This window comes from Camellia sinensis, chromosome 7, assembly GCF_055761805.1.
Source record: "Camellia sinensis isolate YWXY chromosome 7, ASM5576180v1, whole genome shotgun sequence".
Classification (NCBI taxonomy): domain Eukaryota; kingdom Viridiplantae; phylum Streptophyta; class Magnoliopsida; order Ericales; family Theaceae; genus Camellia; species Camellia sinensis.
In genome coordinates this window covers 161,814,867-161,839,645 of record NC_138967.1, presented here as the reverse complement: position 1 = coordinate 161,839,645, position 24,779 = coordinate 161,814,867, and the positions used below count along the sequence as shown (strand labels likewise).

Below are 24,779 nucleotides of genomic sequence, written 5' to 3'. Positions count from 1 at the left end.
ATAAAATATAAACAGTATAGCCAATATTCAAGCCCCCCAATTAAAATATAATTTAAATTGAGAATTTAGAAACAAAGATTTAAAAACTAATCTTCTAAATGAAGTCTGATTAAACCAAAATTGAATTTTGTATTAAAACCCAGAAAGATTTGACATTAAATATGACCCAAAACAATCCTCAAACAAAGAACATATATATAAAGGATTGCAATGCACACTACGAAAATACAGGCCAAAAACTAAAGGCCATCAATGTTGTTAGATATGAACAACATAAAAGTCTCATAAATATAACACTACCCAATGGAAAACATAAAAAAAAAAATGTCATGTCCACATGTTACACTACAGATCAAATAGATAACTAGTGTAACAACATATATTAGTTCTACTATTTATACACACGTTTAAGGACCCAACTTTAAGTTCCAAATAGTTTGGGTCCTAACCATTATTAAATGAAACATAACCTTTGTATGGAACATCATCATGCTGATTGGTTTCTCCCTTTCCAATGACATATTCAATGGCGTCAGGACATCATTGGCCAAACGATGCACCACTCTCATTAAGTACATTGACCCGCATGAAATTAATTTCCGATCCTTCCAAAAAAAGTGGGTATGCCCCTATCCGTGAAGAAATCGAACCGATTAACATTAACCGACGAAGAACTTCACCCTTCTGATTCTGATGTGAATCTGAATTATTCAAGTTACTTCATTGTGGATTATATCACTCTTAACAATCCACACTAAAGATTTGGCCAAAGACAAAGCCATTATCCAAAGATATCAGGAAACTTCAATGTCCCAAACACACACATATATATGTATATAAATTCTCGGCAACAATCAAGATCATACAAAAGATTCAGATTTTTCAGATAAGAAAAGTTTGTTTGAGTCCATCTGTTCACTCTTTAGTTGAAGATAATGCCCTCTTCCCATTTTCTTGCGTCCCTGCATAGAGAAAAAATATATTATCAATATCCAACACGCTCTCTCACATAAGAGATGGATCCACGATTATAACACTAGGTCAAAGTATATGACTCCTAATCGAAAAATTTGTTGAAAAATTTAAAATGCAATACTAATATATATATATATATATATGTATATATATAAATCAATAATATTATCATCAACTAAACAACTCATTTATCAACATAGTTTGACTATAAAATTATGATCATACAGTTGAGTATATTCTATTGATTGTATTAACTACAAAAATAAAAAAATAAAAAATAAATAACTATTGTGATATATGAAAAAAATATATATGACACAACTCACATATTAAATAAAAGAGTATACCCCAAAGTAAACATAAATATGAATGGGGAGACTAATATTTGATAGAAACTTGTTTTAAAAATTAGTTTAAAATTTAGTCATTATAGTTAATTTGGGGGATGCAAGCTCTAAAGTTTTGGGCATGCGAACCTCTATAATTTTGGTAATCTGAAATGTCATGATTTTAAAATTTTCTTACTAAAAAGTATAATATGAGGATTTTTTTCAAATTTTTGAAAGTGAGGTCACCGCCCTCTGGATCAATCCTTGCTTTCACATAGTATATGTTATGCTAAATATGAGATATAAAAAAGCTAACAAACAAATTGTTGGACAATCTTGTGTACTTGTGTGTGAAACCAATGATAAACCAAAAATAATTCAGAAATTAAACTGAAAATAATAACTTACGAATGAAATGTAAAAATTCTGGAAATCCACAAAGAGTAATAAGTGATTGAGGCTTGTGTTTGCCACAATGTTCTTAAGACTTAATTTGCCCCTCACTCCAGTGCTCACGAGTTGAATGGACGTCCATATCTTAAGATATAATGATCAAGAACCTAGTAGAAGTAACACTTCAATCTACGAGTTTGGTGAACCAACAAAGTGGTGTACTCTCTTTGACAGAAAGTAGAGAGTAGAATGGAGAGAAGACGAATTAATTTTGAAGCAGAATGAATGCAATGGTGTTGTTATATAAGCAAATTCATGCTTTTTTGAAAGGCCACGATGACTATTTAGATTGAAAAGGCCTGTTCCACGGAAGAGGTGCAACAGAACAACTCACAGTAGTGGGTTCGAATTATGGATTGCACCCGATTCGATTTTGACCCAAATAAATAAACAATCACGGATTTGTTTAAATAAAAAATTTATTTTAATTTAAATAAACTTTGTCAAAAATTAATATACTATAAATGACTGGCCCACATCTTAGCCCAGTTCAACTTGGGATAGCGACAGGTAAGGTGAGCATTCGTCAGGTTGGGCCAATACTACATAATAAAAGATTTTTTGTCTGTCTAAGCCCGGCCCAGTCCTAACATCGGTCCTTTACATTTGCCCAAGCCCGACCCAAAAAATAGTTACAAATCCTAAGCTCACCCATCAGATTATATGTTGAAAAAAATTAAAATATTCTATAATTAAATTCAATCACATATTATATTTATTAAATAAATATATTAACATTATTATATATTAAAAGATTTAATGTATAAATTGAAGAATTTCTTAAATAAATTCAAGCACACATCACTACAAATGTAAGTTTTAATAAAATCAATAAATATAAAGTATACATCTCAACAAAAAATATATATTATAATTAATTAACTGATTTAATAAAAAGTCGAGCTAGGTTGAAAATATAAATCCCAAGTACAGTCCATTAATATATCGAGCTGAAAATATTGGTCCAGTCCAACCCTATCGGTTAAAATAACTTTCTCAAATCCTAAAAAAATAAGGTCGGATTGAGCAGGTTAGGTGGGCCAACTGACAGATGCCCACCCCTAACGGCAGGGTGTGTGTGTGGTGGACCACATTTGGTCTTTCCTCCTAATAAAACTTGGTGGGGCTTTCGGGGCCGGCACTGGTAAAAGAACAATCTAGTAAACGATGTCCCAAAGGAAATTGGAGGTCCAAAAAAGGGTTTAATTGATTTAAAGAGTTGCCACCCGATTATATGTCTCGGGAAACTTTATAGATGAACCTCCAAGGATAAGCATTAGTTCCATCATTACCAACTGAAAATGAGTTCGGGAGCCAAGTTATATTACTAATTATGAAGGAATTAAGTACCCATTTAACTTAACCATGTGATTAGTCTCTAGTTAGCATGAATTTTTCTTTATAAACTAAAAATAAACTTACACGCGTATTTACAAGATATGAGCAAAAAGATAAATTATCAAAGCAATAAAAATAATTATTACTCGATGACAAGAAAGGAAGAGGGGAAAAAAATCATGACAAATCTTTTAGTTCAATAATGTAATAAAAAGAAAGATAATGAAGTAAACTTCCTAAATAACACAATACATATGCAGAATAAAGGTAACATGAAATCTTAATTTTAAAGGAAGCTTCTATCATGTTTCTAAGTGTGCAAACTACACTAATATGCTGGAAATTAAATAAAAAATAACAACAAAAGGATCAAAACTACGAGCAAATCATGGCTCTAAAACAAAAATTAAAGGAAAATATGGATGGGCCTATCTAAAGAGGAAACTCATGGCATGTTTCATGGGCATATGATACAAGTTGGAGTTTAAAACTGTAATTTCCTGGAGCCATTTCATGCTCAAACAGTAGGTATTCCAATGCTAAAAATCAAAGAAAACGTTGTGACATGCAATTCAAAACTTCACTACTTACAAACTAAAGAAATGCTAAAAGGAAAAGCAAAATACATATTTTTATGACAATGGCCCGGTTTGGTAGAGCTGTGGGAAAGTACTTATAGATTATGCCTAAACAGCTTATAACTTATAATTATGAACATAAGCTGATTTCTGACTTATAAATTAAGCATCTCCTGCCCCACTCAAAGAATAAACTGATTTCTGACTTCCAAAAAGCTATAAGCTATAAGCTAAACCAAACACATCAAAATAGCTTAAATTAAACTGAAAGCTGAAATAAGCTGCTTTTAAGTTCTGTCAAACAGGCACAATCTAATGAACTTTAACATGGAAAATCCGTACTGCACCTCAAAGATACAAATCGTACATACACAAATAAAACTCCTCTAATAATACACCTAAAAGGCAATAAATGTGATTTTGTTGAATAACATATGAGGAATGATTATTCTAAGCATTCATAATTATGCAATGACTATATTATGTCTAGCTAAGCATGAAAAACCAGTACATTTGTATTAAAATCCATCACTACATGATTAAGAGTCAAAACATGCATTTTCAAGCAACTATCTATGCATTTGGTTAAAGAAATGAGCGACAAAGTCAATAAAAAACTAGGAAAACAGTAAGTAATACCTATAGAAGCGTGATTGAAATAGCAACAAAGCTGCCAGCCTTGTCCCTTTCGATATTCCTTCGGTTATGGCTCTTTACTTGAAGATGACTAGCTTGATTTGAAGACTTCAACAAGATTTTCAATGTTTGAGAGATGGATAGTGTTTAGGTACTGATTTGTGGTTTGGAGATAGTGATTTCAAAGGTTTGAGAAGATATTTACACAAGACTTTAGCAAGATGAAGAGAATTGAGATCTCCTTCTCTCACCAATTCTTAGCTCTAGTGTTTCTCAAAGCTTTCTCTATGATCCCTCTCTCCTCCCAACTAAAAAGAGGCCTCTATTCATAGAGTCAAAGGTTTGAGAAGGTGGGGAAAGTCAACTAAACAAATCTTGGACCAATGTGCAAGGACATGCAAGTACAGTTGTAGAATAGCACACACCTATCACGATATGTTGCCTATCATACCATGATATGACACTAGCATTTTGTGTTGACACGATATGGAGCATGCCATACCACATTATGGCGCATGCCATATTGTGACAGTATGACACGCCATGTCGTAAAGCATGCCTAAAACTCAGTGTAGCATACAGAACTTAGTGTAGTATGTGCCGTACAGTCTAGTTTGCACCATGTTGGTCAAAGCTCAGTATACGAGCATCATTCTAAGGAAAACTCATGACTTTTGCGCTTTGTTCTGTATTTTGAGCTTCTAAGGGTCAAAAATGAAATTTTAAGCCTTTGAGAGACAAAATAAAAAAAAAATTTAAAAAAAAGTTGGGAAAGGGTGTTCAAGCCTTCTTCAAACGAAATCATCTTTTTTTAGCATCGAAAAGGTGATCTTTTTCAATCTCTTCATTGGGAATACCGCTAAGGTATCCAAGAATTATTGCAGGTCTAAATGGAGAGCATATAAATAGCAAAATGTCCATTCGTTGGATTCTGCATAAATTGATAAGTATGATTAATTGCAAAGGCCAAATTTGACCTTATAATTGTTAAGTACTACAAAGCACTACGCAAATCAAATGAAAATCCCAAATAGAGCTAAACAAAGTTGGCAAGACAACACTACCAGAACATCAAAATGAATACACCAAAAAATATCGCTACACACCTAAACTCAAGACTTCTGCAACTAACCAAAGCACTAGAACACCAACATACTAAACTCAAGATGAGCACCAAAAGGCCTTAATGGAGTAGTCCATTGAAAAAAGAGGCAATAGCAACGGAGCAGTTGTCCAGCAAAGTCTTCTAATATGAACAAGTCATTCCAAAATAATCTTTTAAGTTTGAAGCTTCCATGCCTAACTCTATTGCTTTCTGATTAATAAAGCCATGACACTTTTCAAAAAAAAAAATACCTCTTCGCTCATAAAATCCCAACATCATAAAGTCAAATTGAAACAAAACCACTCTCAGCAGATTCATCAACAAAGAGAACCGGGCACTAATAAGAAAGACATCTAGGAAGGCTCCAAATGATGAACATAATACTATGAAGGCTGAAAATTAAAATAAGAACCGGTGGAGCCTCCTCCATTACTCCACATATTGCTTGTGAATATTCTTCCAATCTTGGGTAGAACAGAAATGACCATTTCATCAATGAATTATCTTAAAACCAATTATGCCTTCGCTACATCTTAGACAATCATTCCTATCGCCAACTATGAAAACTTCAAATAAATCCCTTCCCAAGATCCAAGGGATAGAGAACATTTGATAAAGAGCACTCATCTGAGACCTATTGAAAGCACTGAGTTCCAATAATTGGCCAATCGAAGTTCACCAAAACACAAAGGGAACCTTCGTGCAAGATGAAGTTTCTAAGAAATAAATTCCTTTGTAGAATAAAAGAACCTTCAGCCTAAATTGAATGTAGATCACCAAAGAGATTAACCTTTTACTAAATTCCCATAAAAAATCACCTTTTCCTAGAACAATCTTTTGGAGAACCCTACAACTAATTTTCTGGACATCACAAGCTTCCTGATTAATTTCCTTAGGCCTCGTTTGGGAACAGACTAATTTAGTAACTTTTTGACTATTTGGCTAAAAAGGTAGGTAAAAAAAACTTGTATGTTTGGGATGACTTTTTGGCTAATTACGAAAAGATGTGCAAAAAGTAGAGAGAAAAGAGAATCATTGACTTTTTGGTATGGGTTGTTGGCTTTTTAGCTAATTTAGTAACTTTTTGGCTAATTGGCTAAAATAGCCTCTTGCCAAACGAGGCCTTAGACCTCTCACCTTCCATGAAGGATAGTTGAGAATATGGCATTGAAGCACCAATATGAGAAAAAGGCATGACAAATATGAGTGAGGGATAAGGCTTGCACTCAACCATGCCAGTCTTGGCAAGAAGTCGATATTTTCCAACTCTATTATAGGAAACAAAGTGTGCATGTGAGTGATTAGAGAAGCAATATAGACTGAATCAATGCCAATGATGAGTATATCATCAACGTAAATGAGCATGATAGTAATTGTAGTGAAAGTCTTTTGAATAAAAAGAGATGAATCATGGTGGTTGTTTTTTAAACCATTGGAAAGAAGGTGTTGGCTATATATTTTGTACAAACCTATCACAGCCTGACATGTGAATCATAAGGGGTAATTTGGGAAATCAGTGAAGGTCTCCAATCATCAACAGATACATGGCAACTTGTATTAGTGGCAATGGATCTGCGAGACATGGGAACAATCAAGACACACAAAGTGACGTGGCCGAACAGTTGCTTACAATTTAAATTTAAATTCAGGAGGGAAGCCCAACCGCAAGAGGGGTAGTGGAAGCAAACTGTTCAAAGCCATGCCCAGTGATCATGGAGATCACTTCGACAGTTATCACCTACTTCGACAATTATCAGCTACTTCGACAGTTATTCTTAGGGCCTATAAATAGAGGAGAGTGTTGATAATGACGAACCTAGAACCAGATCCAGAAACCTATTTATTTTGCTTCATATTTTCCTGTCCTTTACATTTTCCAATCCTTTATTTTCTAGTCATTTATTTTCATGTTCTGCACTTCCAATCCATAAGAGTAGTTCTGAGATAGTCTGTTGCTGCAATCCCTTTCGAAGCTGTGAAAATGCGAAGTTACAAATTGTAAACTCTTGGTTATTTAATGAGATTTGATTTCTGAAAATATTTCTCCCTCTTTCTTTTATTTTTATGATTAGTCTTCTGAATTTTCTCCTAAAACAAGCCACTAGTAAAAGTCCTCTTCATTGAGACTAAAAGAATTTCAAAACAATTGTCTGGTTAATTGGTTGGCACTTAGTATTTCTGTAAGGACTTATTGATCCTTACTGGCACGCTCAAATTACATTTCTAACCTTTGAAAGTCAAAAAAGCCAACATATATTTTTGGCACGCCTAGTGGGATCCTTATAATGGCTAGATGTAGGAGACAAGGAGAAAATGAACGCCTCGAAGAAGGTGTAAAAGAAGATTTAGAAGCACATAACCCATAGGATAATGTAATATCACATTCCATGGATGTGCCTGTCTTAATAGATCTTTCACAAATGGTCGAAGAGACCAGCACTTCGGGATATGTAACGCACGTCCAAAATATTGGACAAGGCCATGAAACTGGACCTTTAATTGTCCCACCTACCCAACCAACGATTACATGGGAAATATAGCGATTTTGATTTAGACTCGACCCGTTGATGTTTTGAATCCAGATTTCATTTTCTAATTCATATATTTATACCTTGTTTCTCCTTATTCCTTATGGAGTTTGGTTATTGGAGTGTCTTGGTTATGTTTGGAATAGGTTGGTTGTTAGTTGGTCCAAACTATTGTTGCCCAGAATTTGGCCTCTTCGCTTGAGCGAGCTTTAAGAGCTCGCAGTACTTTTGTAGGCCTACAGAGATATTGGGAAGGTAGTGTTCTTTGCTCGAGCGAGACTTCTTGCCTCGAACGACGGTCTTCTGTCTGTAAAACTTTTGGGAGATTGTATTCTATGCTCGAGCGAAAATTCTTGCGCTCGAGCAAAACAACTTATTGTGTCTAGTCACTCGAGTGATTGCGCTTGAGTGACAAATCTTGCGCTCGAGCAAACTGTGCGTACATCAGTTCGTAAAATTCACTTTTCACGTCATTTTTTCATCTCTCTCTCTCTTTAAAACATTTTAAAACTCTAAGTTGAGACTCTCTCTCTCTCTCTAAAACTCACATTCTCTCTACAAATACACCTAGATTTAGGGATTTCTTCACCCTACTCCATTTGTTAAAAAGGTAGAGCTCATCTATAGCTTCGTTTTGATCCGAACAAAGTTGGGTTTCGACGTTGTTGAAGTTTCCTCACTCTCTCAATCATCTTCTAAGCTTGAGGTAGGGATTCTCTACACTCTTTTATGATTTTTAACTTAACTATTTGTCTTTATAAACAATCTCATGATTTTAGAGGATTTTGGACAAACCTAGAGTTTTGGTTTAAAATCAAAAGAGAGGTTTTTAGATGAATGTATTGAAAATGGTTGTGGAAATGGAAATGAGATTGAATGTGTTCAGATTATTGATTTAGATACTCATAATATGTTTTGGAAAAAAATGGGGTTTTGCCCTAAATGTCTTAAAGGTTGATTTTGTATAAACAAATGGAATTGGTGTTAGAAATGTGAAATTGGATAGATATTGATATGAATGGTGGAATTAGATATGTATTATCCCTCTCCTCTTGAAAATATGGAGAGTTTTTTTTTGTTAATGATTTCTATATCTGTTTAGAAATATCTATTTTGGGCTATTGGTGGGGGATAACTATGATTGTTGTAGAAATTGCATGCAAATTAGGAGAATTGAAACTCTTTTCTTATTCATTTGCATTGGCCATTATCTGATGGCTATGTTTTGGAAATGTTATCGTTTTGAGAATATGGATGAATCTGAGAAGAGATTGTTGTTACATCAAATAAGTTGGCCTGTATGTCCAGGGTGAAAGTCCCCAAAACCATGCATATAATGGGTGCCAATCCCGCGGACGAAATTTCTGTGAAATGGCAATAGTAGTGCTTGTATAGCCTACGTTTACACGGGTCCCGGTTTACGATTTCCAGATGAAATTTTCGGCAAATGTTGTATTGTTTTGAAATTCTCAAAGTGTGAATCACCGCCCTGTTTTCTATTGTAACGGAAATGATTTATGAATCAGGACATTAACTTGGCATTGCATAGTTTTGAAAAGAGATATAAATATGCTTTGGCTAGAACATGGCATATGCATTCACCTTATAGCTTTGTTAAGATTCATATATTGTGTTCGATTATCTCTACTGGGTCTTGACTCACCCTATGTGGGAAAAATATTTCAGGTACTGATGATATGCCTCCGCCAAGGCGATAGCTTGGGAGGATTTGGAGTGAGAGCTTCTTTTGTGTACTTATTGTATTTATTTTGTACAAGCCAAAGGCTTTAACTGTATTGGACTTAAGTCCACTTTTGCTGTAACCAGGAACTATCTTGGAAAGTTGTAAGCCTTTAGGACATTTATTAATCTGTCTCACTTCCATATCTTATCTCTTGTTATACATATTCTATAAATTCAGGATGAGACTTATGAATTTATATCTGCATATGCCACCTCTTGTACAAGCTATTAAGTTAAACGAAGGATAATTAGTTCATCACATGTTATTAAGTATCAATATTGTGAATGGTTTATCTCATTTATTTAAGGGTGTGACAACTTGGTATCAAAGCGTACCGGGTTTGAATACTTTGTGTACATGGGAAGTGGTTACTACCACAATGGGTTTGTCTTGCTTGATAAACATTTGTATGTATGGTATGATATGTGATAACATGCTTATGTGATTATATGGGTATGGAATTTAATTTCTAGGATATTGATTGGGTCTACGGGTTTCTAGAAATCCTATTAGAAAAGCACCTGACCACTATTGTTTCTAATTGGAACTCTGGCAACGCCGCAGGACGGTCATTATCCAGAAAGGAAATTCATATGTGTTTATGTGACTATGTGCTTATGTGGAGTGAATTTTTGTTGTTCACCGCATTAGGATGCAAGTGAGTTAGCTTCGGCACATTTGTAAATGTGCTAATATCTTTTGTTACGTTCATTAGGATGTCAGGACGTGGACGCGATGGTGGTAGGCATGGTAGGCCTAGAAGGCATGAGGCGTCTTTACTGAATGAGATTCTGGCACAAGGAGGAGTTAGCCAAGCCAATGTGGGCGAACTAGTTGGTCAGCAGGCCACGGGCGCTTTGGCTCGTGAAATGGCTGAAGCTTTGCGGGAGGGTTGAAAATCAAGTCCAAGCCCAAGTAACTGAAGCAGGGCTGTCATTCTTAAGGAGGGAGTTCTTCCGATCTAATCTGGACAAGTTTTGGGTGACCCTAAGGAGCCACTGAAGGCGGATGAGTGGCTGAAACAGATGGTGAAGACGTTCGAGATGCTTGGCATCAAGGACAATGAATTGAGAGTGACCTTGGCATCCTTCTAGCAGAAAGGGGATGCGGGTCAATGGTGGAAGTATGCATAGGGGCAAATTGGGGTGACCAGGGAGGCTTTTGTCAACGCCTTCCAAGATAAGTTCTTGCCTCCCATTGCTAGGGAGAAGTTAAGAGACCAGTTTCTGAAGCTCAAGCAACTTAGTTTGCCTATGGCCGAGTTTAAGGTAGCTTTCACAAGCCTTTCTAGATTTGCACCAGAACTTGTGGCGATAGAGAAACACCGTTGTATTGAGTTCGAGAAGAGACTGAGGACTGGGCTTCTTTTCAAAGTAGTTGGGTTGATGATTAGGGACTACGGACGCCTTATGGAGGTGGTGACTCATCTTGAGACCGTAGTTCAAGTAGAGGAGGAGTGGATAAGGGGCTCCAGGAGGAGTCAGAAGATTCATGGGGAGAGTCGGGATAGTAAGAGGCAGAGAGGTCCCGCTTTGCAGCAGTCTCAGGCTACACAGTCTAGATCCACTTTCCCTGTGCCAAGTTCGGGTTCAGGGAGAGGTAATCCGGGAGGTTATTCTTGTTACAAGCGTGGCCAATTAGGTCACAAGTTTCTAGCTTGCCCGTAGAGAGGAGGCATGGAGTGGGCAGTCAGGGCATATGAAGAGGTTTTGCCCTCAGTTGGGTGGCACACCTAGTGCGTCTAGTTCGAGGTAAACATAGAGCCACCAACCTACACAGGCCTCGAGTGCTAATCAGGGAGCCTGTTCAGCTCAGCCAGTGCATCAGACGTATGCTCTGAGGGGTGAACAAGTAAAGCAGAGACCTTTAGGGCGTGTGTATGTTGTTACCACGCCAGACTTAGTGCCAACACCTTCAGTTGTGAGAGGTACTTTCTTGTTATGCAATTCTATTGCTAATGTGTTAATTGATACAGTGCATCACATTCTTTCATCTCATCTACTTTTGCATCGGCATTGGGGTTAGAATTAGCTCGATTAGCATCTCCACTCAGTGGAGTCACCTATTGGTGGTGAGATTGTTTTGGAACAGGGCTGTCGGGGTTGTGAGATAAAGGTTGTCGGTTGCCGACTTCCTTTTGCATTTGTATTGATTGATATGTCGAGTTTTGATACTATATTGGGTATGAACTGAGTATCATCGTATTGGGCTGTCATAAATTATTAGCGTTAGAGGGTTATTGTATGTACCTTGAGCAGTGATTGGGGTTAGAATTAGCTCGGTTAGCATCTCTACTTAGTGTATAGTCACTTATTGGTGGTGAGATTGTTTTGGAACAGGGGTGTCGAGGTTGTGAGATAAAGGTTGCTGGTTGCCGACTTCCTTTTGCATTTGTATTGATTGATATGTCGAGTTTTGATGTTACATTGGGTATGAACTGATTATCATCGCATTGGGCTGTCATAGATTGTTATCGTTAGAGGGTTATTATATGTACCTTGAGCAGTGATTGTTTTTATTTCATAGGGGACAGAACCAATAGGGCTTCATCACCTATATATGACTCGCAAGAGCGGAGTGAGCTTAGTTGTCTTCTTGCAAATTTCTTGGGTAGTGAGTGTGACGAAGACCGAGTTGATTTCCCAAGGGTAGTTTGTGAATACCCGAATGCCTTTCCTGAGGATCTCACTAGTTTACCACCTCACCATGAGATCAAGTTCTCTATTGACTTAGTGCCTGCCACTGCACCGATTTCTATGGCACCGTACCGATTTGCACCTGCCTAGTTGGGTCAGTTGAAGATTCAACTCTAAGAATTGCTAGATAAGGGTTTTATTCGCCCTAGTACTTCACTTTGGGGAGCATCAGCTTTCTTTGCCAAAAAGAAAGATGGTGCGTTGCGACTTTGTATAGATTACCGGAAGTTGAACCAGGTAACAGCTAAGAACAAGTACCCAATGCCTCGTATAGATGATTTGTTCAATCAACTGAAAGGGTCTTGTTATTTTTCTAAGATAGACCTCAGATCGGGTTACCACTAGTTGAGGGTAAAGGAGGAAGATATCCACAAGACAACATTCCGTATGAGGTATGGCTATTATGAATTCCTAGTGATACCTTTTGGGCTAACCAATGCACCAGCCATGTTTATGGATCTAATGAATCGAATATTCTGTAAGTTTCTAGATCGTTTCGTAGTTGTCTTCGTTGACGACATTCTAATTTACTCACTCTCCGAGGAGGAACACGAGAAACACTTGCGAGTTCGAATTGCTTAGAGTCCACAAGTTGTATGCTAAGTTCGGGAAGTGTGAATTTTAGTTGAAAAAAGTTAAATTCCTAAGCCATGTGGTATTCGGAAAAAGAGTGACGGTAGACTTTTCAAAGATAGAAGCAGTACGAGATTAGGAACAACCTAAGCATGCTTTTAAGATCCATAGTTTCTTGAGGTTGGCCAGGTATTATTGTCGGTTTGTGAAAGATTTCTCTAGATTAGCCTCTCTTTTGACTAGACTGACGGGGAAAGGAATCAAGTTTGTGTGGAGTGAGACTTGTGAGAAATCATTTCAAGAGCTTAATGGTAGACTTACCACTACTCCAGTATTGATTATTCTAGAGAGGGATTTGGGTTATTCGGTATATTGTGATGCTTTACGGGAAGGTTTGGATTGTGTATTGATGCAAGAGGGAAAAGTAATAGCTTATGGCTCACGTTAGTTGAAAACACATGAGAAGAACTATCCTACCCATGACCTAGAACTAGCGGCAATGATCTTTGCCTTAAAGATTTAGAGAAATTATTTGTATGGTGAGAAGTTTGAAGTGTTTTCTGATCACAAGAGTCTGAAATATCTGTTAACACAGAAAGACTTGAATTTGAGGCAAAGGCGATGGATGGAGTTTATAGAAGATTATGATTTTGAGTTGCACTATCATCCGAGAAAGGCCAACGTAGTGGCTGATGCCTTGAATAGAAAGTCCATTAGTAGAGTAGCTAGTATCGCCATCCGAGAATGGGAAATGTTGAGTGCTATTGGTGAGTTTGACTTGCATCTTGGCGAGTTCGCCGAGTCAGCTGCTTTGTTTACTGTAGTTGTACAACCTACACTTGTAAACTGAGTTATAGAAGCCTAGAGGGGTGATCTTGAGATAGAAACCCTCCGAGAGAAGATATCTAGTGTGAAAGTAAAGAAGGGTTTGAACGTGTATTCTAACTCGAGCGTTAGATGCATTGACCGTCTTGTCGTACAGGAGTCTTGTTGAGAGGAAGTACTTTGGGAGTTTCGCCATTCACGCCTTGCGGTGCATATGGGAGGCACAAAGATGTATCATGACCTTAGTCGCCAGTTTTGGTGGAAAGGGATAAAGAAGGATGTGGCCTTGTTTATATCGAGGGTGCCTTACTTGTCAACAAGTGAAGGCCGAGCACTAGAGGCCAGCAAGTTTGTTACAACCCTTGTCTATAGCCGAGTGGAAGTGGGAACATGTCAAAATGGATTTTGTTGTGGGTCTTCCAAGGACTCAACAAGGTAATGACATCATTTGGGTGGTGGTTGACCGATTGACCAAGTTAGCGCACTTTGTACCTATGCGTACAAGTGGCTCAATAGATTATCTTTACATTAGGGACATTGTTCGACTTCATGGGGTCCCTGTGACTTGTCTCGGATAGAGATCTGTGTTTTACAGCTCTGTTGTGACAGAGCCTACAGAGTGCCTTGGGCACTAGACTGACTTTTAGTATACCGCCTACCATCCTCAGACTGATGGGTAGTCAGAGCACACCATTCAGATCTTAGAGGATATGCATTGGGGTTGTGTTCTTTACTTTAAGGGGTCGTGGGAGAGGCACTTGCTCTTAGTGGAGTTTGCCTATAATAATAGCTTCTAGTCGAGTATTGGCATGGCACCGTTTGACACCTTGTATGGCCGACCGTGTATATCTCCTGTGTGTTGGGCCGAGGTGGGTGATGCATCTTTGATAGGTCCACAGTTGGTTCAGGAAACAACTGAGAAAGTCGCTCTTATCCGTAAAAGGTTGGCTACTGCTCAGAGTAGCTAGAAGAGTTATGCTGACCGTAGGAGGTGGCCGTTGTCTTTTGAGGTAGAAGATCACATCTTCTTAAAGATATCACCTAGTTGATGTTTGATGAGGTTTGGGAAGAGTGGGAAGTTGTCCCTTAGATTTATTGGGCCTTTTGAGATCGTAGAGCGGATTGGAGAGGTAGCTTATCGTTTAGCGTTGCCGCCACAGCTTTCCGGAGTTCATGATGTGTTCCATATTTATATGCTTCAGAAGTATGAGCCAGATCCATCACATGTATTAGATTGGACCGAGTTAGAGGTAGATGAGGATTCCTTGTATGAGGAGATACCGATTAAAGGCTTAGATACTTGAGACCAAGTCTTGCGAGGCAAAAACAATTCTTTTGGTGAAGGTGTTGTGGAGACATCACGGGGTTGAGGAAGCAACCTGGGAACATGAAGTGAAAATCCGTAAGAAATATCCGGACTTGTTTATTAATGTTTGAACATGTATTAAAACTTTTGCCATGTTGATTTAATATAAACATTATATATGTTTTGAAACCGTGAATTATATATTCAATGTTGAGAACTTGTTTATCATGTTATGGGATTGGATGACCGGTGGATGGGTCATGGTTATGGGTTGAATTGGTTAATGTTGTAATTGTACGTTTAATCACATTTTGTTTCAGTTTAAAATTTTGAGGACGAAATTCCTTAAGAGGGGAGGTTATAACGAATCTGGTTTAGACCCAACCCGTTGATGTTTTGAATCCAGATTTCATTGTCTTATTTAGATGTTTATACCTTGTTTCTCCTTATTCCTCATTGAGTTTGGTTATTGGAGTGTCTTGGTATTGTTTGGAACAGGTTGGTTGCTAGTTGGTCCAAACTGTTGTTGCCTAAAATTTGGCCTCTTTGCTTGAGCAAAGCTTCTTGCGCTAGAGCGAGCTTTATGAGCTTCTGGTACTTTTGCAGGCCTGTAGAGATACTGGGGAGGTAGTGTTCTTTGCTCAAGGAAGACTTTTTGTGCTCGAGCGACGGTCTTCTGTCTGTAAAACTTCTGGGACATTGTATTCTACGCTCGAGCAAAGATTCTTGCGCTCAAGCAAAACAACTTATTGTGTCTAGTCGCTTGAGCGACAAATCTTGCGCTTGAGCAAACTATGCGAATATCAATTCGTAAAAGTCACTTTTTACATCACTTTTTCATCTCTCTCTCTCTCTCTAAAACATTTCAAAACCCTAAGTTGAAACCCTCTCTCTCTAAAACTCACTTTCTCTCTGCAAATACACTTAGATTTAGGGATTTCTTCACCCTACTCCCTTTGTTAAGAAGGTAGAGCTCACCTAGAGCTTCGTTTTGATCTGAACAAAGTTGGGTTTCAGTGTTGTTGAAGTTTCCTCACTCTCTCAATCATCTTCTAAACTTGAGGTAGGGGTTCTCTATACTTTTTTTATAATTTTTAACTTAGCTATTTGTCTTTATAAAATAATCTCATGATTTTGGAGGATTTTGGACAAACCAAGGGTTTTGGTTTAAAATCAAAAGAGGGGTTTTCAGATAGATGTATTAAAAATAGTTGTGGGAATGGAAATGAGGTTGAATGTGGTAAGATTATTGATTTAGATACTCGGAAGATGTTTTGGAAGAAAAGGGGATTTTGCCTTAAATGTCTCAAATGTTGATTTTGTATAAATAAATAGAATTGGTGTTAGAAATGTGGAATTTGATGGATATTAATATGGATGGTGGAGTTAGACATGTATTATCACTTATCTCTTGAAAATATGGAGAGTTATTTTTGTTCATGATTGTATATCTATTTAGAAATATCTATTTTGAGCTATCGGTGGAGGATATCTATGATTGTTGTAGAAATTGCATGTGAATTAGGAGAATTGAAACTCTTTTCTTATTCATTTGCATTAGGCATTATCTTATGTCTATGTTTTGGAAATGTTATTGTTTTAAGAATATGGGCGAATCTAAGAAGAAATTGTTGTTACATCAAATAAGTTGGCCTGTGTGTCTATGATGAAAGTCCCAACAACCACGTGTATACATGGGTGCCGATCCTATGGACAAAATTTTCGTGAAATGGCAATAGTAGTATTTATATAGCCTACATTTATATGGGTCCCGGTTTACGGTTTCCTCCAAACGAAATTTCCGAGAAAGGTTATATTGTTTTGAAATTCTCGGAGGGTGAATCACCGCCCTATTTTCTATTGTAACAGAAATGATTTATGAATCAGGACATTAACTTGGCATTGCATAGTTTTGAAAAGAGATATAAATATGTTTTGGCTAGAACATGGCATATGCATTCACCTTATAGCTTTGTTAAGATTCATATATTGTGTTCGATTATCTCTACTGGGTTTTGGCTCACCCTATGTGGGAAAAATATTTCAGGTACTGATGATATGCCTCCGCTAAGGCAATAGCTTGGAAGGATTTGGAGCGAGAGCTTCTTTTGTGTATTTATTGTATTTATTTTGTACAAGCCAAGGGCTTTAACTGCATTGGACTTAAGTCCACTTTTGCTGTAACCAATAGCTATCTTGGAAAGTTGCAAGCCTTTAGGGCATTTATTAATCTGTCTCACTTCCACATCTTATCTCTTGTTATACATATTCTATAGATTGAGGATTAGACTTATAAATTTATATTTGCATATGTTACCTCTTGTACAAGCTATTGCGTTAAACGAAAGATAATTATTTCAGCACCTGCTGTTAAGTATCGATATTGTGAATGGTTTATAGTATTTATTTCGGGGCGTGACAAGAAGGGTTGGTTAATGTTATGAGACAGCAACTAATGCGTACAATGGAAAGATGTGCAACATCCTTTTTGGATCGAATGAGCTCCTACCAACCACCTGTCAAAAGACAGGCTAAAGAAAACATAAACTTACCCCAGGAAAGATTAGCTTGAGATAAACAGCTTATGCAAAACAATGGACAAAATAACAGGTAAACTAGTGATCAAACTTGTCAAAATCATGAGAGACCATCTGTAGACACCCCATTTTTTACCACCCTTAAGACTTGGGCGCTACTGATGGTTTACTGGGTGGTGAAAGATGTGCAGGGCAAAGGTTCAATTTCTTTGGCAAGAAGAGAGTCAAACGCCTCAACTATACACCTTATTTCGGACCAAAGCTATTTTGAATGGTTTTTAGACCTTAAAATCCTCTCTTTCAAAATATTTTTGAAAAGAAGTTTCTACGATGTTCCGAGGCTCACATTTTGTCAAATGTTGCGCTTTTCGGTAAACCCGAGCAAGGAAAAAGTGGAAATGAATGAAAGAGAGTTGAAATCTTTGAAAAATCTTTCAAAACACCTTGTTTAGGGGTTTGGAGTTGTAGAAAAGAGGAGAAGAGGGAAGAAACCAAGTTGGGTGAGAAAATGGGCATGAACCGTTAAGAAAGAGTCGAGCAGCTCTCGCTGAGTCGGGCCTATCCATTTGTACACTTGGATTTCAGCTATGAGGCCACCACCGTTGGAAAGAAGACTTCCGAAGCTTCATTTTTCACTCAAGAATCTCCTAAGGATGAGTTCGGATGGGGGAGATATGATTGGTTGAAGTTGGGCATCATTCCGGTTGGACCGAAACTGAGCAGCCTTCACTAAAAGAGGGATATCTCTTAGCACACTTAGAATTTTGATGTGAGACTGCCACCATTGGAAAGTATACTTCCTTTCACACAAGAATGACCTGAAAAGGCATCCAGATGAAGGAGTTAGGCTTTCTTCAAGTCGGGGACTAGGACTGATTTTTGCTGCCGAACTCTATGGGAGTGTGCCGGCCATGAATGGCCAATGCCGGCCCTATGCCGTCCAAAAGTGACCCCATGCCGGCCAACAATGGTAAGGTGCCGGCTAACAATGATAAGGTGTCGGCCATTGATGAAAAGATCAGTTTTGAACAGATATTTTGCTCCAGCTTGCTCCAGCTGTCTTTTTTGAGATATTTTCGACCAAAAGCTTTGAATTGCTATATATGATGCCTTATATCTCATTTCAAAGGGGGAGAACATTTGGAGAACTTCTTAAGAAAGTTTTGAGAGCTTCTCTCACTAAAACTCCCCCTCTCTCTACAAATTCTAGAGCTAAAGTTCAGCTTTTCACTCAAGCTTGCTCTCCCTCTTGACCTTATGTGCATGCAAGAGGTATACTTGAAGATATACCTCTCCTTTGCCTAGGCACCCTTAACCAAACTTAACCACCATTGGGAGGAGGTTGCTTGAAGCTTACTTGGGACTTCGTTGGAGCTCCAAGAGGTGTTTTGGCTCAGATTTTGGGCTGGTTTTGCAGCTGTGCATCAAGGGTAACATCTTTCTCCCTTTAAGCTTGTTTTACACATTTGCTTGGCCATCTTTTCACACTACTTTGGGGGTGTTTTGGGGGTGGTGTTGAACTACAAAAACTTCTGTTTTTCCTCTGTTTTTCAGCCCTAAAAGTCATGGTTTGTGCCTTGGTTGGCTAGGGGGTTGTCCTCCCTTTTGCTCATTGGCTTGTAAGGCCTTGTGAGCTAACTTTCAAACTTTTCAAACAACTTCTTTTTGGCCTTAGAACCACTGAAATCTGGAGGATTTTCAGTGGTAAAAACCCTGTTTTGAGGGCCCAAATAGGAGAGGGTGGTCCCCTCTCCTCTTGTCTTGCTTGCTAGTGTTGATGGCCAACCAAATGAGCATGTGTTTTTACTTATTTATGGCTTTGTTTAGGCTCATTTTTGTGACTTATTAGACCTTCCATAACTCTGTTTTTGGCTGTCTTGGTCACCTCTTGCATGCTTATTGCACTTGTAATGTAAATCCTCTTTGCATGCCTTGTTAGCCTTACAAAGTAGCATGCTTTTGTAGTTTGAATTAGCTTAGTTCAAGCTTGTATTGGGGGTTATTTTGCTGTGGTATACCTCTGTTTTTACTTGGTTTTGTGACTCCATGCATGCATAATACACTTGTAGTGTAAATCACACAAACTAGTCTTGTATGCTTCATGATGTAGCATGTCATTCCAGCTTGTTTTGTCTCCATTTCAGTAGGTTTTTGGTGTTGTTTTAGCATGCCATGACTCTGTTTTTGGGTGGGTTTGATGGCCCCTTGCATGCTCCATACACTTGTAGTGTAGTTCCATGAATTAGCCTAGTGTGTCTCATGCTTTAACATGTCATTCTAGCATGCTTTAGGCTTAACTTCAAGAAGCTTTTGTCCATGTTTTAGCATGCTCTAGCTCTGATTTGTGTTGTTTTGGTCATGCATGACTTGCCTTGTATAGCTATGGTTCATTCTAGCTTGTAGGCTTTGTGCATTGAGTCCATTAGCATGTATTACTTGAAGTATTTTTATGATTTGGCATCATGTGAAATGTGATTTCAGTCCATGTTTCATGGTCGCACACTTGCATTTGTCACCTATTCCATGCTTTGGATAGTTTGTGCCTTAACATGGGTCATTGCGTATGCCTTCATGCCTAAGCTTGCGAGCTATCATTTCAATGTGTTTTGGGGGTTATTATGCCATGATATAACTTTGATTTTTATTGGTTAAGTCATCCCATGCTTGGTCCTAATAGGTGTAGTGTAATCCACCCTGTTTGCCTTGCATTCATTATGCCTTATGTCGTTTATGCTAGCCTGTTTTGGCTTCCTTCCCTGTATGTTTTAGACTCATTTTAACATGTTCTAGGACTGTTTTGGGTTGCCTTTGCCATATGCTTCATGCTTTGTATAGCTGTAGTGTAATTGGCCTTGCTAGCTTTGTGTTTTAATGACTCATGCATGCCATCTTTGAGCTATTTAGATGATTTGGCATCATTTAATACTTCATTTCAGAGCTTATAGCATGACCATGTTCCCACTTCATTTATGCTTTGAATGCCTTTGAGTATTGTGCGTTGTTGCCTTGTTTATGGCCTAGCTCGTATGCTCGCATGCCCGCATGCCTAGGTCCTTGAGCCTCTATCTTAGCATGTTTTTGGTCTTATTTTGACCTGCCTTGGGACTGTTTTGGTTGCCCTTGGCCTTTTGGGGCCAGCTTTGCATGGCCATGGTTTAAGTCCCTTTGCTAGTTTCAAGCTTTGAGCTTTTTTGCATGCTATCCTTGTGTTATGTGAGTGGTTTGGCACCATTCCATGCATGATTTTAGGGCCTATAGTATTGTCATACATCCATGCTTTTCATTCATTGCTCATGCTTGAGAGTTGTTGTCTTCATACCTTGTTTGCGAACCAAAGTGTATGCATGTTTGTATGTGCATTTCATGCCATTGTTTCATCATTATAGCCACTAATTTGGGCATGGCTGAGGTCTACCCATTTTGGTTTAAGTCCATTGAGCATTGTGTATGCCATGTAATTCATAGCATTGTGTATGCCATGTAGTCCATTGCATTGTGTATGCCATATAGTTCATTGCATTTGTGTATGCCATGATCATTGCATTGCATATGCTAGTTGTCATTTAGCATTGTGTATGCTAGTTGTTGTTCTTAGCATTGTGCATTGTGCATGCCATTAGCCTTGTTCGGTTGTTCATGTCGTTTGCATGTTTTGCATTGTGTTCAACCGGATGTCGTATTGAACACAAGGAAGATTGGTTCATTTCATACTTGAAGTGATGAAGTGAGCCAATCATCCTTGGTCTCCATAGCCTTTGATTCCTCATGATAAGGGGATGGTCTAAGTGTCTTATTTGTCATGCATTTATTGAAATTCGTACAACTTATATCTTTGGCCATCATGCATCGAGATGCGTGATTGATGGTTTTGGATCCAACGGTGCCTCTCAATTGATGTTTTGAGGTGATATGGAGTGGCATAGTACGTACATACCCTTGGGAGACCCTCTATTTTCTCTATTTTGTGCTCTGCTGCAACTTGGTATCACAGCACACCAGTGGCTGGCACCCTCCCACTTTTGGCCCGTAGATCTTCATTTGTGGCCGGCAGTATGCACTCTTGGTCGGCAGAGGGGTCGGCAGCGTCTCCTCATGGCCGGCAGGCCACTAGTGCACTCCCCAACACTGTTTTGGTAAGTTCCAGCAGCAAGTTCTTGAAGACACCCTGCAAACAGAGCCTCAAGAGAGCAACCGAAAGGTGTTTCGAGGCGAGAAACCGAGTGTGAGCATGCATCCTTTTCTTCTTCAAACAGAGCTGGAGCAACTTAGTTTAATGCTTACTTGTTAGTTAGCTTCAATTTGTAATTTAATTAGTTAATTTGCTAATTAATTAAGTGTTGTAATAATTAGTAAGTAGATTGCTTATTATTCAATTTGGTTGTGTAATAATTAATTAGCTTGTTAGTTAGTTAATTAGTTGGTTTGTATTATTTATTCAGACCCTCCGTCGAGAGGGCGAATTTTGTAATAAGGGTGCGTGTGTGTGATACATGTCTTCCAACCTCCATTTCTTTCTCCCTTTTACTTAACTGGTTTCCATGGTTAGTTTAGGGTCATTTTCAATTAGCATACCTTATACTTTGCATGCGTGCATCCATTCATCTGTATTACATGCACCAGACTTGGCGCATCATACTAACCGCATTGTACTTTCAACGCATTACTTGAATATGTGTTCAACAGCATGTTATCAAGTTGCATTTCATATGCCATCTTAGAATAGCCGAGCCTACTTTAGATGCATTTTCGCATGTGTTGCATTAGCCATCTTAACATGATTTAGGATCATGCATTGATTGCTAACTAGTTCTCTGTTTTGGCTCGGAGTACACTGTGAGTGTTTACACTTTACCATACTGCATGTGTGTTATTGTTGCCATGAAAGCATACTTGCCATGAGGCTAACTGCTTAAGTGTTTAACTGCCTGAATGCCTGTGGGTGAAGGTTGGATTACTTGAATTGGAGCAATTCATTGAAATCTTCGATGTAGCCTACTTGCGAGTAACAAACTTCAAACCGTTTTCAAACAAACAAATATGCAATGTTTTGTTCCAACTTAGGCGATCTAGTCTATACTTGTATGATGTGCGCATCACATAGTAAGCTAGCTAATAAACCGGAATAAGAACACATGTGTTTTCAAAAACAACATATCATGTTAGTAAAGGCCAATCTTTGATTGGGCGAGCGGGGGTGCTCATTGCTTGACCTTCCCCTCTCGTACCCAAGTTCCCGAGCCGAGGCAACTTTGATGATGATGGACACGTGGCCTTAGGCACGAGTCGGGATTTCCTAAATTCTCCCAAAATAAAATATTTAGGTGGCGACTCTGTATCTGACAAAGCAGTCCATATTTGACACTTCTTTACAAAAATCAGTTTTCCAAAACGATTTGTCGGATTTGGATTCTTTGGTGATTTATCGGTCTTGCATTGGACTTTGCAAGATTAGATTCAGAACTGTGACATTGAGTCCGAACTGTAGTAAGTCCAATGAACAAAAAGGGATTTCGCGCCCACTTTTGCAGGCGGAGCCCGGGACGTTCAGGCGCGTCTACACCATCACCTGTGCCTTAGTCATGGCATGAAGCCCCTCTTAGACCACTGATAAGTCAAAACACACCTATGCCTACCATTGAAAGCATACACATTGGTGGGTCAGGGCAGACACAAGGAAATGGCATGCGAATGTTTTCAAATCCTATGTTTGAACCCATGCCTAGCACACGGGTGTTTACTAATCTTGTGTTCGAATACACTGCCGGAGGGTTGGAAGGAGTTCATGCCGTTCAAAGAGAAACAACACATTCCTCTTCCAGTAGTTCCCTTCACAGCACCTTTCATAGGACAAATGCCTGGCCCAAGAGGGCAGCCATTCTCTCAACATCAACCAGTACAACAAGAACAGCCCATTCCTTAGGGACAAATCAGTACCAAATGTGCCTTTACATGGATCAAGAGGGCCTCAAGCACAAGGAATTCCTCCAAATTCTGTGTTTGTTCCTCCAAAATTACATCATATACCAAATCTGATTAACAAAAAATCCCAATTAACACGACCATAAACTTTTTAAAATTATCCATTTGTTTGATCTACTACCTCATTAGTTGTAAGAATTCTATCAAATATTTGTCTTTCACCAACAAAATCTTGTAAACACAATCTACCATTCTTATAGGCCTAAATTCCTTGAACTTTGAACAATAATATTATAATCATCTTATTTTCTTTTACAACATTTATTGACATCACTCCAATAAAAGACAAAATTCATAATGGAATGATTAAGGCAATGCAGTTAGGACAAATTATAAAATAAACAAAATATGATGTAATGAAGGGGCTTCTACTTTTGGAATTTAATAATGCAACAATAAAGGCAGAATTGAAGCCTATTGGAGTAAAATTCAGCGATGAACTTAGCAAATATTCATTTATTATATTCTAAGCACTTTTCATAAAAAGGGCAGGCAAACCCGTTAGGGCTTTGAGCGACAGTATTGCGGATAATAAAAAATAATAATAATAATCATAATCATAATAATATTAAAATTAAAAAACACTCTTGTGAATCATTCTACGCGATCATTCTACTTTATCAATATAGTTGAAGAAGCAGGGAATTATTAATAAATTAAAAATAAAAAATAAAAAATCAGACCTGATGGACTGTTGCGAATCATTGATTAGCTGAGTTTCAAGATCGCCTGAACAAAAGCGTAGAAAAGGAGAACAGCAGCAGCAGCAGGAAAGATCATCCAGCTGACAGGGAGAAACATAGTTGTGATCTCCAAGAACCAAATTGCTATTAATAGTAAACCAGCATAATCAATATAGAGCGCGAAACGTGGGGCGACAAGGCGCAAGATCACTGTAAAGAGCACGATCAAACCAATCGCCTCCTTGACAACCACAGGACTTTCTGTGTTACTCATGTTAGTGAATTGTGGCATTAGACAAAGTGTTAAGAGCTTTCAGTAATGGAGATGAGATGTGGAATTAGAAGAAGTGTTCAGAGCTTTCAGTAATGGAGATGAGATGTGAAACGGAGGATCGAGTGGTAATATGCGGTGCGCCCCTGCGAAAATGGGGAAATTCTCAGATGTAGTGTGAACATGAGTGAAGAAATTACGAGTATGTTTGGTTTCTTTGTAG

The 24,779-nt window shown here is 38.2% G+C and overlaps 1 long non-coding RNA gene across 1 annotated transcript; it reads right to left on the bottom strand.

Annotated features, from left to right (window-relative positions):
• Positions 1-226: 226 nt before the first annotated feature.
• LOC114282631 (uncharacterized) lies at positions 227-24,779 on the bottom strand. The gene is made up of 2 exons (XR_003636319.2): positions 24,286-24,779; positions 227-962 (listed from the first exon to the last, which is right to left on the bottom strand). It is a non-coding gene; the product is annotated as an uncharacterized LOC114282631 (long non-coding RNA).